This window comes from Ambystoma mexicanum, chromosome 11 (assembly GCF_040938575.1).
Source record: "Ambystoma mexicanum isolate Mex_15411 chromosome 11, UKY_AmexF1_1, whole genome shotgun sequence".
Classification (NCBI taxonomy): Eukaryota; Metazoa; Chordata; class Amphibia; order Caudata; family Ambystomatidae; genus Ambystoma; species Ambystoma mexicanum.
Genome location: NC_090934.1, coordinates 1,142,804,416 through 1,142,828,255, shown reverse-complemented (window position 1 = coordinate 1,142,828,255; position 23,840 = coordinate 1,142,804,416).

Genomic DNA, 23,840 nt, shown 5'->3' with positions numbered 1-23,840 from the left:
GCTATCAGAAGGGTCTCAGGATTGGAATGGGAAGGAGTTGGATATCACATCTCATGCTAAAGGGAGAGTCTCAGGTTTGGAAGGGGAAGGATTTGGATATCACATCTCATGTTATCGGAAGGATCTCAGGTTTGGTATTAGAAGTATTGAGATATCATATCTCATGCTATAGGAAGGGTCTCAGGACTGGAATGGGAAGGAGTTGGATATCACATCTCATGCTAAAGGAAGGGTCTCAGGTTTGGTAGAAGCATTGAGATATCACATCTCATGCTATAGGAAGGGTCTCAGGATTGGAATGGGAAGGACTTAGATATCACATATCATGCTATAGAGAGGGTCTCAGTTTTGATATTAGAAGCATTGAGATATCACATCTCATGCTATCGGAAGTGTCTCAGGATTGGAATGGGAAGGAGCTGGATATCACATCTCATGCTAAAGGAAGGGTCTCAGGTTTGAAACGGGAAGGAGTTGGATATCACATCTCATGTTATAGGAAGGGTCTCAGGTTTGGTATAAGCATTGAGATATCACATCTCATGCTATAGGAAGGGTCTCAGGATTGGAATGGGAAGGAGTTGGATATCACATCTCATGCTATAGGAAGGGTATCAGGTTTGGTATAAGCATTGAGATATCACATCTCATGCTATAGGAAGGGTCTCAGGATTGGAATGGGAAGGAGTTGGATATCACATCTCATGCTATAGGAAGGGTCTCAGGTTTGGAACGGGAAGCAGTTGGATATCCCATCTAATTTTATAGGAAGAGTCTCAGGTTTGGTATAAGCATTGAGATATCACATTGCATGCTGTAGGAAGGGTCTCAGGATTGGGATGGGAAGGAGTTGGATATCACATCTCATGCTATAGGAAGGGTCTCAGGTTTGGAACGGGAAGGAGTTGGATATCCCATCTCATGTTATAGGACGGGTCTCAGGTTTGGTATTAGAAGCATTGAGATATCACATTGCATGCTGTAGGAAGGGTCTCAGGATTGGAATGGGAAGGAGTTGGATATTACATTCTTGCTATAGGAAGGGTCTCATGTTTGGAATGGGAAGCAGTTGGATATCACATATGCTATAGGAAGGGTCTCAGGTTTGGAACGGGAAGGAGTTGGATATCACATCTCATGCTATAGGAAGGGTCTCAGGTTTGGTATAAGCATTGAGATATCACATCTCTGCTATCGGAAGTGTCTCAGGATTGGAATGGGAAGGAGTTGGATATCCCATCTCATGTTATAGGACGGGTCTCAGGTTTGTTATTAGAATCATTGAGATATCATATTGCATGCTGTAGGAAGGGTCTAAGGATTGGAATGGGAAGGACTTGGATATCACATCTCATGCTATAGGTAGGCTCTCAGGTTTGGAAAGGGAAGGAGTTGGATATCACATTTCATGTTAGAGGAAGGATCTCAGGTTTGGTATTATAGGCATTGAGATATCACATCTCATGCTATAGGAAGGGTCTCAGGATTGGAATGGGAAGGAGTTGGATATCACATCTCATGCTATAGGAAGGGTCTCAGGTTTGGTATAAGCATTGAGATATCACATCTCATGCTATAGGAAGAGTCTCAGGATTGGAATGGGAAGGAGTTGGAGATCACATCTGATGTTATAGGAAGGATCTCAGGTTTGGTATCAGAAGCATTGAGATATCACATCCCTGCTATCGGAAGGGTCTCAGGATTGGAATGGGAATGAGTTGGATATCCCATCTCATGTTATAGGAAGAGTCTCAGGTTTTGTATTAGAAGCATTGAGATATCACATCTCATGCTATAGGAAGTGTCTCAGGATTGGAATGGGAAGGAGTTTGATATCACATCTCATGCCATGTATGGATCTCAGGTTTTGTAGAAGCATTGGGATATCACATCTCATGCTATCGGAAGGGTATCAGGAATGGATTTGGAAGGAGTTGGATATCCCATCTCATGCTATAGGAAGGGTCTCAGGTTGGAATGGGAAGGAGTTGGATATCACATCTGATGTTATAGGAAGGGTCTCATGATTGGAATGGGAAGGACTTGGATATCACATCTCATGCTATAGGAAGGCTCTCAGGTTTGGAAGGGGAAGGAGTTGGATATCACATTTCATGTTAGAGGTAGGATCTCAGGTTTGGTAAAGAGGCATTGAGATATCACATCTCATGCTATAGGAAGGGTCTCAGGATTGGAATGGGAAGGAGTTGGATATCACATCTCATGTTATAGGATAGATCTCAGGTTTGGTATTAGAAGCATTGAGACATCACATCTCATGTTATAGGAAGTGTCTCAGGATTGGAATGGGAAGGACTTGGATATCACATCTCATGCTATAGGAAGGGTCTCAGGTTTGGAACGGGAAGGAGTAGGATATCCCATCTCATGTTATAGGAAGAGTCTCAGGTTTGGTATAAGCATTGAGATATCACATCTCTGCAATCGCAAGTGTCTCAGGATTGGGATGGGAAGGAGTTGAATATCACATCTCATGCTATAGGAAGGGTCTCAGGTTTGGTATAAGCATTGAGATATCACATCTCATGCTATAGGAAGGGTCTCAGGATTGGAATGGGAAGGAGTTGTATATGACATTTCATGCCGTAGGAAGGGTCTCAGGTTTGGTATAAGCTTTGAGATATCACATCTCTGCTATCGGAAGGGTCTCATGCTTGGAATGGGAAGGAGTTGGATATCCCATCTCATGTTACAGGAAGAGTCTCAGTTTTGTTAGAAGCATTGAGATATCACATCTCATGCTATAGGAAGTGTCTCAGGATTGGAATGGGAAGGACTTGGATATCACATCTCATGCTATAGGGAGGGTCTCAAGTTTGATATTAGAAGCATTGAGATATCACATCTCATGCTATAGAAAGGGTCTCAGGATTGGAATGGGAAGGAGTTGGATATCACATCTCATGCTATAGGAAGGGTCTCAGGTTTGGTATAAGCAGTGAGATATCACATCTCATGCTATAGGAAGATTCTCAGGATTGGAATGGGAAGGAGTTGGATATCACATCTCATGCTATAGGAAGGGTCTCAGGTTTGGAACGGGAAGGATTTGGATATCACATCTCATGTTATAGGAAGAGTCTCAGGTTTGGTATAAGAATTGAGATATCACATCTCTGCTATCGGAGGTGTCTCAGGATTGGGATGGGAATTAATTGGATATCACATCTCATGCTATAGGAAGGGTATCAGGTTTGGAACGGGAAGGAGTTGGATATCCCATCTCATGTTATAGGACGGGTCTCAGGTTTGATATTAGAAGCATTGAGAGATCAAATCGCATGCTGTAGGAAGGGTCTCAGGTTTGGAATGGGAAGGATTTGGATATCACATTTCATGTCATAGGAAGGATCTCAGGTTTGGTATTAGAAGCATTGATATATCACATCTCATGCTATAGGAATGGTCTCAGGATTGGAATGGGTAGGAGTTGGATATTACATTCTTTCTATAAGAAGGGTCTCATGTTTGGAATGGGAAGGAGTTGGATATCACATATGCTATAGGAAGTGTCTTAGGTTTGGAACGGGAATGAGTTGGATATCACATCTCATGTTATAGGAAGGGTCTCAGGTTTGGTATAAGCATTGAGATATCACATCTCTGCTATTGGAAGTGGCTCAGGATTGGAATGGGAAGGAGTTGGATATCCCATCTCATGTTATAGGACGGGTCTCTGGTTTGGTATAAGCATTGAGATATCACATCTCATGCTATAGGAAGGGTCTCAGGATTGGAATGGTAAGGATTTGGATATCACATCTCATGCTATAGGAAGGGTCTCAGGTTTGGTATACACATGGAGATATCACTTCTCATGCTATAGGAAGGGTCTCAGGATTGGAATGGGAAGAAATTGGATATCACATCTCATGCTATAGGAAGGGTCTCAGGTTTGGTATAAGCATGGAGATATCACTTCTCATGCTATAGGAAGGGTCTCAGGATTGGAATGGGAAGGAGTTGTATATGACATTTCATGCCGTAGGAAGGGTCTCAGGTTTGGTATAAGCTTTGAGATATCACATCTCTGCTATCGGAAGGGTCTCATGCTTGGAATGGGAAGGAGTTGGATATCCCATCTCATGTTACAGGAAGAGTCTCAGTTTTGTTAGAAGCATTGAGATATCACATCTCATGCTATAGGAAGTGTCTCAGGATTGGAATGGGAAGGACTTGGATATCACATCTCATGCTATAGGGAGGGTCTCAAGTTTGATATTAGAAGCATTGAGATATCACATCTCATGCTATAGAAAGGGTCTCAGGATTGGAATGGGAAGGAGTTGGATATCACATCTCATGCTATAGGAAGGGTCTCAGGTTTGGTATAAGCAGTGAGATATCACATCTCATGCTATAGGAAGATTCTCAGGATTGGAATGGGAAGGAGTTGGATATCACATCTCATGCTATAGGAAGGGTCTCAGGTTTGGAACGGGAAGGATTTGGATATCACATCTCATGTTATAGGAAGAGTCTCAGGTTTGGTATAAGAATTGAGATATCACATCTCTGCTATCGGAGGTGTCTCAGGATTGGGATGGGAATTAATTGGATATCACATCTCATGCTATAGGAAGGGTATCAGGTTTGGAACGGGAAGGAGTTGGATATCCCATCTCATGTTATAGGACGGGTCTCAGGTTTGATATTAGAAGCATTGAGAGATCAAATCGCATGCTGTAGGAAGGGTCTCAGGTTTGGAATGGGAAGGATTTGGATATCACATTTCATGTCATAGGAAGGATCTCAGGTTTGGTATTAGAAGCATTGATATATCACATCTCATGCTATAGGAATGGTCTCAGGATTGGAATGGGTAGGAGTTGGATATTACATTCTTTCTATAAGAAGGGTCTCATGTTTGGAATGGGAAGGAGTTGGATATCACATATGCTATAGGAAGTGTCTTAGGTTTGGAACGGGAATGAGTTGGATATCACATCTCATGTTATAGGAAGGGTCTCAGGTTTGGTATAAGCATTGAGATATCACATCTCTGCTATTGGAAGTGGCTCAGGATTGGAATGGGAAGGAGTTGGATATCCCATCTCATGTTATAGGACGGGTCTCTGGTTTGGTATAAGCATTGAGATATCACATCTCATGCTATAGGAAGGGTCTCAGGATTGGAATGGTAAGGATTTGGATATCACATCTCATGCTATAGGAAGGGTCTCAGGTTTGGTATACACATGGAGATATCACTTCTCATGCTATAGGAAGGGTCTCAGGATTGGAATGGGAAGAAATTGGATATCACATCTCATGCTATAGGAAGGGTCTCAGGTTTGGTATAAGCATGGAGATATCACTTCTCATGCTATAGGAAGGGTCTCAGGATTGGAATTGGAAGGAGTTGGATATCACATCTCATGTTATAGGAAGGATCTCAGGTTTGGTATTAGAAGCATTGAGATATCACATCTCATGCTATCGGAAGGGTCTCAGGATTGGAATGGGAAGGAGTTGGATATCTCATCTCATGCTATATGAAGGGTCTCAGGTTTGGAACGGGAAGAAGTTGGATATCACATCTCATGTTATAGGAAGAGTCTCAGGTTTGGTATAAGCATTGAGATATCACATCTCTGCTATCGGAGGTGTCTCAGGATTGGGATGGGAAGGAATTGGATATCACATCTCATGCTATAGGAAGGGTCTCAGGTTTGGTATACGCATGGAGATATCACTTCTCATGCTATAGGAAGGGTCTCAGGATTGGAATGGGAAGGAGTTGGATATCACATCTCATGTTATAGGAAGGATCTCAGGTTTGGTATTAGAAGCATTGAGATATCACATCTCATGCTATCAGAAGGGTCTCAGGATTGGAATGGGAAGGAGTTGGATATCACATCTCATGCTAAAGGGAGGGTCTCAGGTTTGGAAGGGGAAGGATTTGGATACCACATCTCATGTTATCGGAAGGATCTCAGGTTTGGTATTAGAAGTATTGAGATATCATATCTCATGCTATAGGAAGGGTCTCAGGACTGGAATGGGAAGGAGTTGGATATCACATCTCATGCTAAAGGAAGGGTCTCAGGTTTGGTAGAAGCATTGAGATATCACATCTCATGCTACAGGAAGGGTCTCAGGATTGGAATGGGAAGGACTTAGATATCACATATCATGCTATAGGGAGGGTCTCAGTTTTGATATTAGAAGCTTTGAGATATCACATCTCATGCTATCGGAAGTGTCTCAGGATTGGAATGGGAAGGAGCGGGATATTACATCTCATGCTAAAGGAAGGGTCTCAGGTTTGGAATGGGAAGGAGTTGGATATCACATCTCATGTTATAGGAAGGGTCTCAGGTGTGGTATAAGCATTCAGATATCACATCTCATGCTATAGGAAGGGTCTCAGGTTTGGTATAAGCATTGAGATATCACATCTCATGCTATAGGAAGGGTCTCAGGATTGGAATGGGAAGGAGTTGTATATGACATTTCATGCCGTAGGAAGGGTCTCAGGTTTGGTATAAGCTTTGAGATATCACATCTCTGCTATCGGAAGGGTCTCATGCTTGGAATGGGAAGGAGTTGGATATCCCATCTCATGTTACAGGAAGAGTCTCAGTTTTGTTAGAAGCATTGAGATATCACATCTCATGCTATAGGAAGTGTCTCAGGATTGGAATGGGAAGGACTTGGATATCACATCTCATGCTATAGGGAGGGTCTCAAGTTTGATATTAGAAGCATTGAGATATCACATCTCATGCTAAAGGAAGGGTCTCAGGATTGGAATGGGAAGGAGTTGGATATCACATCTCATGCTATAGGAAGGGTCTCAGGTGTGGTATAAGCATTCAGATATCACATCTCTGCTATCGGAAGTGTCTCAGGATTGGAATGGGAAGGAGTTGGATATCCCATCTCATGCTATAGATAGGCTCTCAGGTTTGGAAAGGGAAGGAGTTGGATATCACATCTCATGCTATAGGAAGGGTCTCAGGATTGGAATGGGAAGTAGTTGGATATCACATCTCATGCTATAGGAAGGGTCTCAGGTTTGGTATAAGCATTGAGATATCACATCTCATGCTATAGGACAGGTCTCAGGAGTGGAATGGAAGGAGTTGGATATCACATCTCATGCTATAGGAAGGGTCTCAGGATTGGAATGGGAAGTAGTTGGATATCACATCTCATGCTATAGGAAGGGTCTCAGGTTTGGTATTAGAAGCATTGAGATATCACATCTCATGCTATAGGAAGGGTCTCAGGATTGGAATGGGAAGGACTTGGATATCACATCTCATGCTATAGATAGGCTCTCAGGTTTGGAAAGGGAAGGAGTTGGATATCACATCTCATACTATAGGAAGGGTCTCAGGATTGGAATGGGAAGGAGTTGTATATGACATCTCATGCCGTAGGAAGGGTCTCAGGTTTGGTATAAGCATTGAGATATCACTTCTCATGCTATAGGAAGTGTCTCAGGATTGGAATGGGAAGGAGTTGGATATCCCATCTTATGTTATAGGAAGTGTCTCAGGTTTGGTATTAGAAGCATTGAGATATCACATCTCATGCTATAGGAAGGGTCTCAGGATTGGAATGGGGAGGACTTGGATATCACATCTCATGCTATAGGGAGGGTCTCACGTTTGGAAAGGGAAGGGGTTGGATATCACATTTCATGTTAGAGGTAGGAATCAGGTTTGGTATTAGAGGCATTGAGATATCACATCTCATGCTATCAGAAGGGTCTCAGGATTGGAATGGGAAGGAGTTGGATATCACATCTCATGCTAAAGGGAGGATCTCAGGTTTGGAAGGGGAAGGATTTGGATATTACATCTCGTGTTATAGGAATGATCTCAGGTTTGGTATTAGAAGCATTGAGATATCACATCTCATGCTATAGGAAGGGTCTCAGGATTGGAATGGGAAGGAGTTGGATATCACATCTCATGCTATAGGAAGGGTCTCAGGATTGGAATGGGAAGGAGTTGTGTATGATATCTCATGCCACAGGAAGGGTCTCAGGTTTGGTATAAGCATTGAGATATCACATCTCTGCAATCGGAAGGGTCTCAGGATTGGAATGGAAAGGAGTTGGATATCCCATCCTATGTTATAGGAAGGGTCTCAGGTTTGGTATTAGAAGCATTGAGATATCACATCTCATGCTATAGGAAGGGTCTCAGGATTGGAATGGGAAGGACTTGGATATCACATCTCATGCTATAGGGAGGGTCTCACGTTTGGAAAGGGAAGGAGTTGGATATCACATCTCAAGTTATAGGAAGGATCTCAGGTTTTGTATTAGAAGCATTGAGACATCACATCTCATGCTATAGGAAGGGTCTCAGGATTGGAATGGGAAGGAGTTGGATATCACATCTCATGCTAAAGGGAGGGTCTCAGGTTTGGAAGGGGAAGGATTTGGATATTACATCTCGTGTTATAGGAATGATCTCAGGTTTGGTATTAGAAGCATTGAGATATCACATCTCATGCTATAGGAAGGGTCTCAGGATTGGAATGGGAAGGAGTTGGATATCACATCTCATGCTATAGGAAGGGTCTCAGGATTGGAATGGGAAGGAGTTGTGTATGACATCTCATGCCACAGGAAGGGTCTCAGGTTTGGTATAAGCATTGAGATATCACATCTCTGCAATCGGAAGGGTCTCAGGATTGGAATGGAAAGGAGTTGGATATCCCATCCTATGTTATAGGAAGGGTCTCAGGTTTGGTATTAGAAGCATTGAGATATCACATCTCATGCTATAGGAAGGGTCTCAGGATTGGAATGGGAAGGACTTGGATATCACATCTCATGCTATAGGGAGGGTCTCACGTTTGGAAAGGGAAGGAGTTGGATATCACATTTCATGTTAGAGGTAGGATCTCAGTTTTGGTATTAGAGGCATTGAGATATCACATCTCATGCTATCAGAAGGGTCTCAGGATTGGAATGGGAAGGAGTTGGATATCACATCTCATGCTAAAGGGAGGGTCTCAGGTTTGGAAGGGGAAGGATTTGGATATCACATCTCATGTTATAGGAAGGATCTCAGGTTTGGTATTAGAAGCATTGAGATATGACATCTCATGCTATTGGAAGGATCTCAGGTTTGGTATTAGAGGCATTGAGATATCACATCTCATGCTAAAGGGAGGGTCTCAGGTTTGGAAGGGGAAGGATTTGAATATCACATCTCTTATTATAGGAAGGATCACAAGTTTGGTATTAGAAGCATTGAGATATCACATCTCATGCTATCGGAAGGGTCTCAGGATTGGAATGGGAAGGAGTTGGATATCACATCTCATGCTATAGGAAGGGTCTCAGGTTTGGAACGGGAAGGAGTTGGATATCACATCTCATGTTATAGGAAGAGTCTCAGGTTTGGTATAAGCATTGAGATATCACATCTCATGCTATAGGAATGGTCTCAGGATTGGAATGGGTAGGAGTTGGATATTACATTCTTGCTATAGGAAGGGTCTCATGTTTGGAATGGGAAGGAGTTGGATATCACATATGCTATAGGAAGTGTCTCAGGTTTGGAACGGGAATGAGTTGGATATCACATCTCATGTTATAGGAAGGGTCTCAGGTTTGGTATAAGCATTGAGATAGCACATCTCTGCTATCGGAAGTGGCTCAGGATTGGAATGGGAAGGATTTGGATATCACATCTCATGCTATAGGAAGGGTCTCAGGTTTGGTATAAGCATGGAGTTATCACTTCTCATGCTATAGGAAGGGTCTCAGGATTGGAATGGGAAGGAGTTGAATATCACATCTCATGCTATAGGAAGGGTCTCAGGTTTGGTATAAGCATGGAGATATCACTTCTCATGCTATAGGAAGGGTCTCAGGATTGGAATGGGAAGGAGTTGGATATCACATCTCATGTTATAGGAAGGATCTCAGGTTTGGTATTAGAAACATTGAGATATCACATCTCATGCTATTAGAAGGGTCTCAGGATTGGAATGGGAAGGAGTTGGATATCACATCTCATGTTAAAGGGAGAGTCTCAGGTTTGGAAGGGGAAGCATTTGGATATCACATCTCATGTTATCGGAAGGATCTCAGGTTTGGTATTAGATGTATTGAGATATCATATCTCATGCTATAGGAAGGGTCTCAGGACTGGAATGGGAAGGAGTTGGATATCACATCTCATGCTAAAGGAAGGGTCTCAGGTTTGGTAGAAGCATTGAGATATCACATCTCATGCTATAGGAAGGGTCTCAGGATTGGAATGGGAAGGACTTAGATATCCCATATCATGCTATAGGGAGGGTCTCAGTTTTGATATTAGAAGCATTGAGATATCACATCTCATGCTATCGGAAGTGTCTCAGGATTGGAATGGGAAGGAGCTGGATATCACATCTCAATCTAAAGGAAGGGTCTCAGGTTTGGAACGGGAAGGAGTTGGATATCACATCTCATGTTATAGGAAGGGTCTCAGGTTTGGTATAAGCATTGAGATATCACATCTCTGCTATCGGAAGTGTCTCAGGAGTGGAATGGGAAGGAGTTGGATATCCCATCTCATGTTATAGGACGGGTCTCAGGTTTGTTATTAGAATCATTGAGATATCATATTGCATGCTGTAGGAAGGGTCTAAGGATTTGAATGGGAAGGACTTGGATATCACATATCATGCTATAGATAGGCTCTCAGGTTTGGAACGGGAAGGAGTTGGATATCACATTTCATGTTAGAGGAAGGATCTCAGGTTTGGTATTAGAAGCATTGAGATATCACATCTCATGCTATAGGAAGGGTCTCAGGATTGGAATGGGAAGGACTTGGATATCACATCTCATGCTATAGATAGGCTCTCAGGTTTGGAAAGGGAAGGAGTTGGATATCACATCTCATGGTATAGGAAGGGTCTCAGGATTGGAATGGGAAGTAGTTGGATATCACATCTCATGCTATAGGAAGGGTCTCAGGTTTGGTATAAGCATTGAGATATCACATCTCATGCTATAGGACGTTTCTCAGGATTGGAATGGAAGGAGTTGGATATCACATCTCATGTTATAGGAAGGATCTCAGGTTTGGTATTAGAAGCATTGAGACATCACATCTCATGCTATAGGAAGGGTCTCAGGATTGGAATGGGAAGGAGTTGGATATCACATCTCATGCTAAAGGAAGGGTCTCGGGTTTGGTATAAGCATTGAGATATCACATCTCATGCTATAGTAAGGGTCTCAGGATTGGAATGGGAAGAAGTTGGATATCACATCTCATGCTAAAGGGAGGGTCTCAGGTTTGGAAGGGGTAGGATTTGGATATCACATCTCATGTTATAGGAAGGATCACAGGTTTGGTATTAGAAGCATTGAGATATCACATCTCATGCTATCGGAAGGGTCTCAGGATTGGAATGGGAAGGAGCTGGATATTACATCTCATGCTAAAGGAAGGGTCTCAGGTTTGGAACGGGAAGGAGTTGGATATCACATCTCATGTTATAGGAAGGGTCTCAGGTGTGGTATAAGCATTCAGATATCACATCTCTGCTATCGGAAGTGTCTCAGGATTGGAATGGGAAGGAGTTGGATATCCCATCTCATGCTATAGATAGGCTCTCAGGTTTGGAAAGGGAACAAGTTGGATATCACATCTCATGCTATAGGAAGGGTCTCAGGATTGGAATGGGAAGTAGTTGGATATCACATCTCATGCTATAGGAAGGGTCTCAGGTTTGGTATAAGCATTGAGATATCACATCTCATGCTATAGGACAGGTCTCAGGAGTGGAATGGAAGGAGTTGGATAACACATCTCATGCTATAGGAAGGGTCTCAGGATTGGAATGGGAAGTAGTTGGATATCACATCTCATGCTATAGGAAGGGTCTCAGGTTTGGTATTAGAAGCATTGAGATATCACATCTCATGCTATAGGAAGGGTCTCAGGATTGGAATGGGAAGGACTTGGATATCACATCTCATGCTATAGATAGGCTCTCAGGTTTGGAAAGGGAAGGAGTTGGATATCACATCTCATACTATAGGAAGGGTCTCAGGATTGGAATGGGAAGTAGTTGGATATCACATCTCATGCTATAGGAAGGGTGTCAGGTTTGGTATAAGCATTGAGATATCACATCTCATGCTATAGGACGGGTCTCAGGATTGGAATGGGAAGGAGTTGTATATGACATCTCATGCCGTAGGAAGGGTCTCAGGTTTGGTATAAGCATTGAGATATCACTTCTCATGCTATAGGAAGTGTCTCAGGATTGGAATGGGAAGGAGTTGGATATCACATCTCAAGTTATAGGAAGGATCTCAGGTTTTGTATTAGAAGCATTGAGATATCACATCTCATGCTATCTGAAGGATCTCAGGTTTGGTGTTAGAAGCATTGAGATATCATATCTCATGCTATAGGAAGGGTCTCAGGATTGGAATGGGAAGGAGTTGGATATCACATCTCATGCTATAGGAAGGGTCTCAGGATTGGAATGGGAAGGAGTTGTATATGACATCTCATGCCACAGGAAGGGTCTCAGGTTTGGTATAAGCATTGAGATATCACATCTCTGCAATCGGAAGGGTCTCAGGATTGGAATGGAAAGGAGTTGGATATCCCATCTTATGTTATAGGAAGGGTCTCAGGTTTGGTATTAGAAGCATTGAGATATCACATCTCATGCTATAGGAAGGGTCTCAGGATTGGAATGGGAAGGACTTGGATATCACATCTCATGCTATAGGGAGGGTCTCACGTTTGGAAAGGGAAGGAGTTGGATATCACATTTCATGTTAGAGGTAGGATCTCAGTTTTGGTATTAGAGGCATTGAGATATCACATCTCATGCTATCAGAAGGGTCTCAGGATTGGAATGGGAAGGAGTTGGATATCACATCTCATGCTAAAGGGAGGGTCTCAGGTTTGGAAGGGGAAGGATTTGGATATCACATCTCATGTTATAGGAAGGATCTCAGGTTTGGTATTAGAAGCATTGAGATATGACATCTCATGCTATTGGAAGGATCTCAGGTTTGGTATTAGAGGCATTGAGATATCACATCTCATGCTAAAGGGAGGGTCTCAGGTTTGGAAGGGGAAGGATTTGGATATCACATCTCTTATTATAGGAAGGATCACAAGTTTGGTATTAGAAGCATTGAGATATCACATCTCATGCTATCGGAAGGGTCTCAGGATTGGAATGGGAAGGAGTTGGATATCACATCTCAAGTTATAGGAAGGATCTCAGGTTTTGTATTACAAGCATTGAGACATCACATCTCATGCTATAGGAAGGGTCTCAGGATTGGAATGGGAAGGAGTTGGATATCACATCTCATGCTAAATGGAGGGTCTCAGGTTCGGAAGGGGAAGGATTTGGATATTACATCTCGTGTTATAGGAATGATCTCAGGTTTGGTATTAGAAGCATTGAGATATCACATCTCATGCTATCTGAAGGATCTCAGGTTTGGTATTAGAAGCATTGAGATATGACATCTCATGCTATTGGAAGGATCTCAGGTTTGGTATTAGAGGCATTGAGATATCACATCTCATGCTAAAGGGAGGGTCTCAGGTTTGGAAGGGGAAGGATTGGGATATCACATCTCTTATTATAGGAAGGATCACAAGTTTGGTATTAGAAGCATTGAGATATCACATCTCATGCTATCGGAAGGGTCTCAGGATTGGAATGGGAAGGAGTTGGATATCACATCTCATGCTATAGGAAGGGTCTCAGGTTTGGAACGGGAAGGAGTTGGATATCACATCTCATGTTATAGGAAGAGTCTCAGGTTTGGTATAAGCATTGAGGTATCACATCTCATGCTATAGGAATGGTCTCAGGATTGGAATGGGTAGGAGTTGGATATTACATTCTTGCTATAGGAAGGGTCTCATGTTTGGAATGGGAAGGAGTTGGATATCACATATGCTATAGGAAGTGTCTCAGGTTTGGAACGGGAATGAGTTGGATATCACATCTCATGTTATAGGAAGGGTCTCAGGTTTGGTATAAGCATTGAGATAGCACATCTCTGCTATCGGAAGTGGCTCAGGATTGGAATGGGAAGGATTTGGATATCACATCTCATGCTATAGGAAGGGTCTCAGGTTTGGTATACGCATGGAGTTATCACTTCTCATGCTATAGGAAGGGTCTCAGGATTGGAATGGGAAGGAGTTGAATATCACATCTCATGCTATAGGAAGGGTCTCAGGTTTGGTATAAGCATGGAGATATCACTTCTCATGCTATAGGAAGGGTCTCAGGATTGGAATGGGAAGGAGTTGGATATCACATCTCATGTTATAGGAAGGATCTCAGGTTTGGTATTAGAAACATTGAGATATCACATCTCATGCTATTAGAAGGGTCTCAGGATTGGAATGGGAAGGAGTTGGATATCACATCTCATGCTAAAGGGAGAGTCTCAGGTTTGGAAGGGGAAGCATTTGGATATCACATCTCATGTTATCGGAAGGATCTCAGGTTTGGTATTAGATGTATTGAGATATCATATCTCATGCTATAGGAAGGGTCTCAGGACTGGAATGGGAAGGAGTTGGATATCACATCTCATGCTAAAGGAAGGGTCTCAGGTTTGGTAGAAGCATTGAGATATCACATCTCATGCTATAGGAAGGGTCTCAGGATTGGAATGGGAAGGACTTAGATATCACATATCATGCTATAGGGAGGGTCTCAGTTTTGATATTAGAAGCATTGAGATATCACATCTCATGCTATCGGAAGTGTCTCAGGATTGGAATGGGAAGGAGCTGGATATCACATCTCAATCTAAAGGAAGGGTCTCAGGTTTGGAACGGGAAGGAGTTGGATATCACATCTCATGTTATAGGAAGGGTCTCAGGTTTGGTATAAGCATTGAGATATCACATCTCTGCTATCGGAAGTGTCTCAGGAGTGGAATGGGAAGGAGTTGGATATCCCATCTCATGTTATAGGACGGGTCACAGGTTTGTGATTAGAATCATTGAGATATCATATTGCATGCTGTAGGAAGGGTCTAAGGATTTGAATGGGAAGGACTTGGATATCACATATCATGCTATAGATAGGCTCTCAGGTTTGGAACGGGAAGGAGTTGGATATCACATTTCATGTTAGAGGAAGGATCTCAGGTTTGGTATTAGAAGCATTGAGATATCACATCTCATGCTATAGGAAGGGTCTCAGGATTGGAATGGGAAGGACTTGGATATCACATCTCATGCTATAGATAGGCTCTCAGGTTTGGAAAGGGAAGGAGTTGGATATCACATCTCATGGTATAGGAAGGGTCTCAGGATTGGAATGGGAAGTAGTTGGATATCACATCTCATGCTATAGGAAGGGTCTCAGGTTTGGTATAAGCATTGAGATATCACATCTCATGCTATAGGACGTTTCTCAGGATTGGAATGGAAGGAGTTGGATATCACATCTCATGTTATAGGAAGGGTCTCAGGTTTGGTATAAGCATTGAGATATCACATCTCATGCTATAGTAAGGGTCTCAGGATTGGAATGGGAAGGACTTAGATATCACATATCATGCTATAGGGAGGGTCTCAGTTTTGATATTAGAAGCATTGAGATATCACATCTCATGCTATCGGAAGTGTCTCAGGATTGGAATGGGAAGGAGCTGGATATCACATCTCAATCTATAGGAAGGGTCTCAGGTTTGGAACGGGAAGGAGTTGGATATCACATCTCATGTTATAGGAAGGGTCTCAGGTTTGGTATAAGCATTGAGATATCACATCTCTGCTATCGGAAGTGTCTCAGGAGTGGAATGGGAAGGAGTTGGATATCCCATCTCATGTTATAGGACGGGTCTCAGGTTTGTGATTAGAATCATTGAGATATCATATTGCATGCTGTAGGAAGGGTCTAAGGATTTGAATGGGAAGGACTTGGATATCACATATCATGCTATAGATAGGCTCTCAGGTTTGGAACGGGAAGGAGTTGGATATCACATTTCATGTTAGAGGAAGGATCTCAGGTTTGGTATTAGAAGCATTGAGATATCACATCTCATGCTATAGGAAGGGTCTCAGGATTGGAATGGGAAGGACTTGGATATCACATCTCATGCTATAGATAGGCTCTCAGGTTTGGAAAGGGAAGGAGTTGGATATCACATCTCATGGTATAGGAAGGGTCTCAGGATTGGAATGGGAAGTAGTTGGATATCACATCTCATGCTATAGGAAGGGTCTCAGGTTTGGTATAAGCATTGAGATATCACATCTCATGCTATAGGACGTTTCTCAGGATTGGAATGGAAGGAGTTGGATATCACATCTCATGTTATAGGAAGGATCTCAGGTTTGGTATTAGAAGCATTGAGACATCACATCTCATGCTATAGGAAGGGTCTCAGGATTGGAATGGGAAGGAGTTGGATATCACATCTCATGCTAAAGGAAGGGTCTCAGGTTTGGTATAAGCATTGAGATATCACATCTCATGCTATAGTAAGGGTCTCAGGATTGGAATGGGAAGAAGTTGGATATCACATCTCATGCTAAAGGGAGGGTCTCAGGTTTGGAAGGGGTAGGATTTGGATATCACATCTCATGTTATAGGAAGGATCACAGGTTTGGTATTAGAAGCATTGAGATATCACATCTTATGCTATCGGAAGGGTCTCAGGATTGGAATGGGAAGGAGTTGGATATCACATCTCATGCTATAGGAAGGGTCTCAGGTTTGGAACGGGAAGGAGTTGGATATCCCATATCATGTTATAGGACGGGTCTCAGGTTTGGTATTAGAAGCATTCAGATATCACATTGCATGCTGTAGGAAGGATCTCAGGTTTGGAATGGGAAGGAATTGGATATCACATCTCATGTCATAGGAAGTATCTCAGGTTTGGTATTAGAAGCATTGAGATATCACATCTCATGCAATAGGAATGGTCTCAGGATTGGAATGGGTAGGAGTTGGATATTACATTCTTGCTATAGGAAGGGTCTCATGTTTGGAATGGGAAGGAGTTGGATATCACATATGCTATAGGAAGGGTCTCAGGTTTAGAACGGGAAGGAGTTGGATATCCCACCTCATGTTATAGGACGGGTCTCTGGTTTGGTATTAGAATCATTGAGATATCACATCGCATGCTGTAGGAAGCGTCTAAGGATTGGAATGGGATGGACTTGGATATCACATCTCATGCTATAGGTAGGCTCTCAGGTTTGGTATAAGCATTGAGATATCACATCTCATGCTATAGGAAGGGTCTCAGGATTGGAATGGGAAGGATTTGGATATCACATCATATGCTATAGGAAGGGTCTCAGGTTTGGTATAAGCATGGAGATATCACTTCTCATGCTATAGGAAGTGCCTCAGGATTGGAATGGGAAGGAGTTGGATATCAAATCTCATGTTATAGGAAGGATCTCAGGTTTGGTATTAGAAGCATTGAGACATCACATCTCATGCTATAGGAAGGGTCTCAGGATTGGTATAAGCATTGAGATATCACATCTCTGCTATCGGAAGGGTCTCAGGATTGGAATGGGAAGGAGTTGGATATCCCATCTCGTTATAGGAGGGGTCTCAGGTTTGGTATTAGAAGCATTGAGATATCACATCTCATGGTATAGGACGGGTCTCAGAATTGGAATGGGAAGGAGTTGGATATCACATCTCAAGCTATAGGAAGGGTCTCAGGATTGAAATGGGAAGGACTTGGATATCACATCTCATGTTATAGGAAGGGTCTCAGGAATGGTATTAGAAGCATTGAGATATCACATCTCATGCTATAGGAAGGGTCTCAGGATTGGAATGGGAAGGACTTGGATATCACATCTCATGTTATAGGAAGGGTCTCAGGTTTGGTATTAGAAGCATTGAGATATCACATATCATGCTATAGGGAGGGTCTCAGTTTTGATATTAGAAGCATTGAGATATCACATCTCATGCTATAGGAAGGGTCTCAGGATTGGAATGGGAAGTAGTTGGATATCACATCTCATGCTATAGGAAGGGTCTCAGGTTTGGTATTAGAAGCATTGAGATATCACATCTCATGCTATAGGAAGGGTCTCAGGATTGGAATGGGAAGGACGTGGATATCACATCTCATGCTATAGATAGGCTCTCAGGTTTGGAAAGGGAAGGAGTTGGATATCACATCTCATGCTATAGGAAGGGTCTCAGGATTGGAATGGGAAGTAGTTGGATATCACATCTCATGCTATAGGAAGGGTCTCAGGTTTGGTATTAGAAGCATTGAGATATCACATCTCATGCTATAGGAAGGGTCTCAGGATTGGAATGGGAAGGACTTGGATATCACATCTCATGCTATAGATAGGCTCTCAGGTTTGGAAAGGGAAGGAGTTGGATATCACATCTCATACTATAGGAAGGGTCTCAGGATTGGAATGGGAAGGAGTTGTATATGACATCTCATGCCGTAGGAAGGGTCTCAGGTTTGGTATAAGCATTGAGATATCACTTCTCATGCTATAGGAAGTGTCTCAGGATTGGAATGGGAAGGAGTTGGATATCCCATCTTATGTTATAGGAAGTGTCTCAGGTTTGGTATTAGAAGCATTGAGATATCACATCTCATGCTATAGGAAGGGTCTCAGGATTGGAATGGGAAGGACTTGGATATCACATCTCATGCTATAGGGAGGGTCTCACGTTTGGAAAGGGAAGGGGTTGGATATCACATTTCATGTTAGAGGTAGGAATCAGGTTTGGTATTAGAGGCATTGAGATATCACATCTCATGCTATCAGAAGGGTCTCAGGATTGGAATGGGAAGGAGTTGGATATCACATCTCATGCTAAAGGGAGGATCTCAGGTTTGGAAGGGGAAGGATTTGGATATTACATCTCGTGTTATAGGAATGATCTCAGGTTTGGTATTAGAAGCATTGAGATATCACATCTCATGCTATAGGAAGGGTCTCAGGATTGGAATGGGAAGGAGTTGGATATCACATCTCATGCTATAGGAAGGGTCTCAGGATTGGAATGGGAAGGAGTTGTGTATGACATCTCATGCCACAGGAAGGGTCTCAGGTTTGGTATAAGCATTGAGATATCACATCTCTGCAATCGGAAGGGTCTCAGGATTGGAATGGAAAGGAGTTGGATATCCCATCCTATGTTATAGGAAGGGTCTCAGGTTTGGTATTAGAAGCATTGAGATATCACATCTCATGCTATAGGAAGGGTCTCAGGATTGGAATGGGAAGGACTTGGATATCACATCTCATGCTATAGGGAGGGTCTCACGTTTGGAAAGGGAAGGAGTTGGATATCACATCTCAAGTTATAGGAAGGATCTCAGGTTTTGTATTAGAAGCATTGAGACATCACATCTCATGCTATAGGAAGGGTCTCAGGATTGGAATGGGAAGGAGTTGGATATCACATCTCATGCTAAAGGGAGGGTCTCAGGTTTGGAAGGGGAAGGATTTGGATATTACATCTCGTGTTATAGGAATGATCTCAGGTTTGGTATTAGAAGCATTGAGATATCACATCTCATGCTATAGGAAGGGTCTCAGGATTGGAATGGGAAGGAGTTGGATATCACATCTCATGCTATAGGAAGGGTCTCAGGATTGGAATGGGAAGGAGTTGTGTATGACATCTCATGCCACAGGAAGGGTCTCAGGTTTGGTATAAGCATTGAGATATCACATCTCTGCAATCGGAAGGGTCTCAGGATTGGAATGGAAAGGAGTTGGATATCCCATCCTATGTTATAGGAAGGGTCTCAGGTTTGGTATTAGAAGCATTGAGATATCACATCTCATGCTATAGGAAGGGTCTCAGGATTGGAATGGGAAGGACTTGGATATCACATCTCATGCTATAGGGAGGGTCTCACGTTTGGAAAGGGAAGGAGTTGGATATCACATTTCATGTTAGAGGTAGGATCTCAGTTTTGGTATTAGAGGCATTGAGATATCACATCTCATGCTATCAGAAGGGTCTCAGGATTGGAATGGGAAGGAGTTGGATATCACATCTCATGCTAAAGGGAGGGTCTCAGGTTTGGAAGTGGAAGGATTTGGATATCACATCTCATGTTATAGGAAGGATCTCAGGTTTGGTATTAGAAGCATTGAGATATGACATCTCATGCTATTGGAAGGATCTCAGGTTTGGTATTAGAGGCATTGAGATATCACATCTCATGCTAAAGGGAGGGTCTCAGGTTTGGAAGGGGAAGGATTTGAATATCACATCTCTTATTATAGGAAGGATCACAAGTTTGGTATTAGAAGCATTGAGATATCACATCTCATGCTATCGGAAGGGTCTCAGGATTGGAATGGGAAGGAGTTGGATATCACATCTCATGCTATAGGAAGGGTCTCAGGTTTGGAACGGGAAGGAGTTGGATATCACATCTCATGTTATAGGAAGAGTCTCAGGTTTGGTATAAGCATTGAGATATCACATCTCATGCTATAGGAATGGTCTCAGGATTGGAATGGGTAGGAGTTGGATATTACATTCTTGCTATAGGAAGGGTCTCATGTTTGGAATGGGAAGGAGTTGGATATCACATATGCTATAGGAAGTGTCTCAGGTTTGGAACGGGAATGAGTTGGATATCACATCTCATGTTATAGGAAGGGTCTCAGGTTTGGTATAAGCATTGAGATAGCACATCTCTGCTATCGGAAGTGGCTCAGGATTGGAATGGGAAGGATTTGGATATCACATCTCATGCTATAGGAAGGGTCTCAGGTTTGGTATAAGCATGGAGTTATCACTTCTCATGCTATAGGAAGGGTCTCAGGATTGGAATGGGAAGGAGTTGAATATCACATCTCATGCTATAGGAAGGGTCTCAGGTTTGGTATAAGCATGGAGATATCACTTCTCATGCTATAGGAAGGGTCTCAGGATTGGAATGGGAAGGAGTTGGATATCACATCTCATGTTATAGGAAGGATCTCAGGTTTGGTATTAGAAACATTGAGATATCACATCTCATGCTATTAGAAGGGTCTCAGGATTGGAATGGGAAGGAGTTGGATATCACATCTCATGCTAAAGGGAGAGTCTCAGGTTTGGAAGGGGAAGCATTTGGATATCACATCTCATGTTATCGGAAGGATCTCAGGTTTGGTATTAGATGTATTGAGATATCATATCTCATGCTATAGGAAGGGTCTCAGGACTGGAATGGGAAGGAGTTGGATATCACATCTCATGCTAAAGGAAGGGTCTCAGGTTTGGTAGAAGCATTGAGATATCACATCTCATGCTATAGGAAGGGTCTCAGGATTGGAATGGGAAGGACTTAGATATCCCATATCATGCTATAGGGAGGGTCTCAGTTTTGATATTAGAAGCATTGAGATATCACATCTCATGCTATCGGAAGTGTCTCAGGATTGGAATGGGAAGGAGCTGGATATCACATCTCAATCTAAAGGAAGGGTCTCAGGTTTGGAACGGGAAGGAGTTGGATATCACATCTCATGTTATAGGAAGGGTCTCAGGTTTGGTATAAGCATTGAGATATCACATCTCTGCTATCGGAAGTGTCTCAGGAGTGGAATGGGAAGGAGTTGGATATCCCATCTCATGTTATAGGACGGGTCTCAGGTTTGTTATTAGAATCATTGAGATATCATATTGCATGCTGTAGGAAGGGTCTAAGGATTTGAATGGGAAGGACTTGGATATCACATATCATGCTATAGATAGGCTCTCAGGTTTGGAACGGGAAGGAGTTGGATATCACATTTCATGTTAGAGGAAGGATCTCAGGTTTGGTATTAGAAGCATTGAGATATCACATCTCATGCTATAGGAAGGGTCTCAGGATTGGAATGGGAAGGACTTGGATATCACATCTCATGCTATAGATAGGCTCTCAGGTTTGGAAAGGGAAGGAGTTGGATATCACATCTCATGGTATAGGAAGGGTCTCAGGATTGGAATGGGAAGTAGTTGGATATCACATCTCATGCTATAGGAAGGGTCTCAGGTTTGGTATAAGCATTGAGATATCACATCTCATGCTATAGGACGTTTCTCAGGATTGGAATGGAAGGAGTTGGATATCACATCTCATGTTATAGGAAGGATCTCAGGTTTGGTATTAGAAGCATTGAGACATCACATCTCATGCTATAGGAAGGGTCTCAGGATTGGAATGGGAAGGAGTTGGATATCACATCTCATGCTAAAGGAAGGGTCTCGGGTTTGGTATAAGCATTGAGATATCACATCTCATGCTATAGTAAGGGTCTCAGGATTGGAATGGGAAGAAGTTGGATATCACATCTCATGCTAAAGGGAGGGTCTCAGGTTTGGAAGGGGTAGGATTTGGATATCACATCTCATGTTATAGGAAGGATCACAGGTTTGGTATTAGAAGCATTGAGATATCACATCTCATGCTATCGGAAGGGTCTCAGGATTGGAATGGGAAGGAGCTGGATATTACATCTCATGCTAAAGGAAGGGTCTCAGGTTTGGAACGGGAAGGAGTTGGATATCACATCTCATGTTATAGGAAGGGTCTCAGGTGTGGTATAAGCATTCAGATATCACATCTCTGCTATCGGAAGTGTCTCAGGATTGGAATGGGAAGGAGTTGGATATCCCATCTCATGCTATAGATAGGCTCTCAGGTTTGGAAAGGGAACAAGTTGGATATCACATCTCATGCTATAGGAAGGGTCTCAGGATTGGAATGGGAAGTAGTTGGATATCACATCTCATGCTATAGGAAGGGTCTCAGGTTTGGTATAAGCATTGAGATATCACATCTCATGCTATAGGACAGGTCTCAGGAGTGGAATGGAAGGAGTTGGATATCACATCTCATGCTATAGGAAGGGTCTCAGGATTGGAATGGGAAGTAGTTGGATATCACATCTCATGCTATAGGAAGGGTCTCAGGTTTGGTATTAGAAGCATTGAGATATCACATCTCATGCTATAGGAAGGGTCTCAGGATTGGAATGGGAAGGACTTGGATATCACATCTCATGCTATAGATAGGCTCTCAGGTTTGGAAAGGGAAGGAGTTGGATATCACATCTCATACTATAGGAAGGGTCTCAGGATTGGAATGGGAAGTAGTTGGATATCACATCTCATGCTATAGGAAGGGTGTCAGGTTTGGTATAAGCATTGAGATATCACATCTCATGCTATAGGACGGGTCTCAGGATTGGAATGGGAAGGAGTTGTATATGACATCTCATGCCGTAGGAAGGGTCTCAGGTTTGGTATAAGCATTGAGATATCACTTCTCATGCTATAGGAAGTGTCTCAGGATTGGAATGGGAAGGAGTTGGATATCACATCTCAAGTTATAGGAAGGATCTCAGGTTTTGTATTAGAAGCATTGAGATATCACATCTCATGCTATCTGAAGGATCTCAGGTTTGGTGTTAGAAGCATTGAGATATCATATCTCATGCTATAGGAAGGGTCTCAGGATTGGAATGGGAAGGAGTTGGATATCACATCTCATGCTATAGGAAGGGTCTCAGGATTGGAATGGGAAGGAGTTGTATATGACATCTCATGCCACAGGAAGGGTCTCAGGTTTGGTATAAGCATTGAGATATCACATCTCTGCTATCGGAAGGGTCTCAGGATTGGAATGGGAAGGAGTTGGATATCCCATCTTATGTTATAGGAAGGGTCTCAGGTTTGGTATTAGAAGCATTGAGATATCACATCTCATGCTATAGGAAGGGTCTCAGGATTGGAATGGGAAGGACTTGGATATCACATCTCATGCTATAGGGAGGGTCTCACGTTTGGAAAGGGAAGGAGTTGGATATCACATTTCATGTTAG